This window comes from Bacillus rossius, chromosome 8, assembly GCF_032445375.1.
Source record: "Bacillus rossius redtenbacheri isolate Brsri chromosome 8, Brsri_v3, whole genome shotgun sequence".
Taxonomy (NCBI): Eukaryota; Metazoa; Arthropoda; class Insecta; order Phasmatodea; family Bacillidae; genus Bacillus; species Bacillus rossius.
This window is the reverse complement of record NC_086336.1, coordinates 2115133-2119411: the sequence shown is the minus strand read 5'-3', so window position 1 is coordinate 2119411 and position 4279 is coordinate 2115133.

Genomic DNA, 4279 nt, shown 5'->3' with positions numbered 1-4279 from the left:
AATTCACAGTGTTATGTTAGTGTCTTGTTTCGTTCTGTAATCAGCATGTGTTAATGTAACTGAACAATGGCTCAGATGCCACTTAGCGCACTGGCAAAGTTTTTGTAGCGGTTCTGCCACCATGTAGTGTATGTATAGGGAGTACAGCATACCCATGCGTACCACCGGAGAAGTCCGTGGATTAAATGCCAATTTAACATAAACTGTGTCGCTTACGATTATTCCGCACCACTCCGTCCTCCCTACGGCCGAGTGGCCTCACAACCAAGTAGGGAAGTTCAGGATAGATTTCAAGCCGCGTACCTGGCGGGGCACGCAGGAGCAGAGTACCCACGGCCCATCACCCACGGCCTAGTGTCCCACTAGCCTCGCGCCCGTCAGGTACTTCCCGGGCCTTCTACAGAGGCCGGGCGATGGCATTACATTATCAGATCCTGTAATCGGACTCTCGCAAAGCAAAGCTAGCCACCTGTGAGTGACAAAAAAGAGAGAGAGTCAAATAGATACAGCGCATCATGCCTCAAACTGCTTAAAATATTAACGTAGACCAGACAACATTACAGAACTGGCAAAGCAAGATACAGTTACAACAACAACAAAAAAGGAATTGAAAAATTATTGAGCCACAAAACCATATGTACCATGAGACAACTTGACATGGTTACCCTATTGCAATATTCCAAACGTATATTTCCAAGTGGCAAGCCGAAAAAAATAAATTAGAACAAATTTCAAAAGACTACATAATGATCACATGACGTTAAGAACAGGGCCACAACCTGTTGGTGCCCAAGCACACAAACCCAAGTTCCGCGAAGAAGGTTACCATGCTGAGAGCTCGCAAGCACCGTACCCCTAACTGAATTAAAGAGTTACACAAAGAACTACATGCTGCTAAAATGCAAAGTGACCCTACACTGTCGGCAGTGGCGGCTGGTGCCTTTTGAAAATGGGGGTTCACAGCATTAGGCTCTTTTTATAAAGAATCACCGACCCCCCCCCCCCCCCAGCCCTTTTGAAGCGGGTGGTCCGGACATGATCAAAAAGGCATACCGCAGAATAATATGTTGTGAAAGAAAACCTCTCCTTTACTTGATTAGTAATCACATCACATACTACCTAGGCTGCAACAGTTCTATTTACATGAACATCTTCCACTTTCTTTTTTTATAATGCTGCTCTGGCACCGACATTTCAGTTTGCATTCTCACTTTATCCATATTCTCTCTTTCTTTCTCAAATGAAAGTCGAAAACTGTCAACATGTTTCCTGACTTTATCGGCATCGATGCTCTTTTTTTGTAGCTGACTAAACAAAATGTCTACGTGCGGCATTATATTGTGAAAAACTGTCAGCCATAATACAAACACTGGATCATTCAACATACGCCGAATATCTCCTGACTGATTGATTGTTGTTGACTGCTTGCATGACGACTCAATGTTTTTCATGCATTCAATCAGTTGTTTTCTGTACTCGTACACCGTGTTAACAGTAAGACTCTTAAAATTCCATCTTGTAGAAGAAGCACGAGGAATTCTCCTGCCAACAATGCCATCAAGAACAGCAATTCTCTGTGTGAGTGGCTAAAGAAGTTAGTTTTATCACTCAAATTGGAAAAGAATACACGGACTTGTTGGTTTTGGCTTGTAGATTGTGCCACAATTAAATTCAACTGATGCGCATAACAATGCACGTAATGCGCATATATATAATTTTGTTGAATAATGTCCTGAACACCATTGTGATGCCCACTCATTACACTAGCCCCATCATAACTCTGAGATATCAATTTCTCGGATTTGTCAACAATACTTTCCAAAACAATGCGAATACATTCTACGATTGACGCAGCATCATGTCCTGGAGGATTTACAAACTGCCAGAATCGTTATACTGCTTGCCCGTTAGATAACACATAGCGAAAAACTATAACCAATTGGAATAAAGATGATATGTCTGTCGTTTCGTCTGCAATCACTGAAACAAAACTTGCACATGAAATTTCTTTTTTGATGTATTCTTGGCAGACTTTAAGCATACAATCTAGCAAATCGTTTTGGATTTCTTTACAAGTCACATTGAAAACAGTTGCAATTGCAAGGTGTTCTTTCAAAGATTTGTCTAACTCTGCTGAAACATTAATTAACCCTCTAAAAATTCCAGGATTAGCAGATTCTTGAGTCTCGTCGTGACCTCGCAGCGCGAGTTCAAACGCCCCGCAAATGTTTATACAATCTATAATTTTAGACAAGACAACGATTTTTTGTAACTTGCTCGTTATGTTGTTTAATGTTCAAACAGTAGGCACAATCAAGTTGTTGGCGAATGTCTAATTTCCCCAAAAGATGAAACTCCCGGACGGAATTCAAATGTGTTTCTGCACTCTCATGCTTCTTTATTTTTTGACTTAAGTGAGACAAATGTGAGATGCCAAAACTTACAGAACTAGATTCACCACTTCGTTTCGAGAAGAGCAGGCAGGGAAAACAATAGAGCTGGTTGGTTTCTTCGCATCCATAGATCCACATAAATGTCCTGCTTAAATTCTCTCCTGAACTCCCTATTTTTTGACTTAGTCACTTGCACTATAGTAAGTTTAGGCATTGGCCTGCCTGCTTGTTTTATTTAGATTTTCCTTTCCAATGACAAATTAGAGAACACCAGTGTTTTTATGTCCGAGACTGTTAACTTACTCAAGCCATAACGAGTAACTTAAATAGTAGTTAAAACAAACTTTTTAAACGTCGCACTAAATGCACTAAAGTAGAACAATAACACGTGACAAACAGCGCCGTCATCATTCTCGAAGAGCGAGCAAAAATGGGAGAAACAAGACAAGAAATGTCGCGCCGCGCACAGGATAGTGTTGCGCACGCCTGGACTGTGCTCCTAGGCTGGCTTATGGGGAGCTACCCCCACCACGTCGCTCCGAGCCGAGCGGCGCGCCGTCGCCCGCCTAGCCACCATCGCACGTGCGATCCCAGCATAGCTGCGTTCACTCTACAGTGGCGGTTTTGGAAAATATTGCTAATGGTTATAAGACCAAATGGGTTGCATTTATTTATTATTCGATGTGTATGATATTTAAGTATTACAGTAGGCGCCTATTTAAATGAGGCGAGGGGGTTCACGTGCGAGAGTGCTCTAATGCAATAACCACCACTGACTGTCGGTAGCTACAGCTAAAAAGGCCTCGAGATCCAGCGCCGAAAATCCTCAAATGCAGTGCCCCAGAAGGGGAACAGCGCAAGCGCCGTAAACCTGAAGGATGGGGGATCAATTACGAGTTGGAAGGAGAAGGAATCGTGATGTATCGAAAGGGGAAAGGAGGGGGAATGGGTAGGAGGGGTGACGACCACGCCGGGCCGAATTCAAAGTTCATGACGTCATTACAAGATGATGTCGTTTCAGACTTCCTTGTCCTTACAAATCCCTGGTTTGGTTAACCATGCCATTCATGGCTACCACTGGCTTCACAGTGGCCCCAGCCGCAGTCCACCATTGTCTACCTTCAGAGTTCCGATGCTGTTCAGTTCCGTTGCGCGCGCAGCAGTCTGCATCATCTGCAGTTCGTCTACACTACGCATTTTTTCAGCATATCGAGCTCACCTGCAGTGCCTTCACCGACGAAACTACTTCCAGCTGCGCGCCTATCTTCATCCAGGCTGCCTTTCACTCCGATAGCTGTTATAACGTTCCCACCAGGCCGGCCAGTGTTCCAGTGTTCCATATGTACTGCTACTGGTTATTCACAGTCACTCCAGTGAAATTACAACTCTCGAGCTGGGATCCCGTATCCACCAAACGTGGGACGCCGTTGATAGCAGATGGCACTGCATATTCGCCTTCGGTTAGCTCGCAATACACCCAATCACTGCCAGCTTTCGGTAACCCAAAAGTTCACTAGGCACTCCCGGCTGACAGCCCGCAGGAGAGATGCTTACATCCCAAGAGGCAAAAACCAACCCACCACTTTTCTTTTGCCTCGAGCAAAAAAAAACTCCGGAGTTTAACGAAGGTGAATATTCGGGGTTGTTCGGGTATGGTCCGATGGATGTTTACATCGTAGGCTTCCCGATGTGGATTACGTTATAATAAGTTTAATATTTGACAGATCAAGTGTATTTCCAAAATTAGATACAGTATTAGCTACGACAATTTCACCAGATTTATACCTTGATATAAATATATTGTAATTTTAATTAATTTATATACTATTTGTTTGTGCTGCAACTTAAGGGCTTATAAATTGCCAGTGGCCACGTTCACGATCATT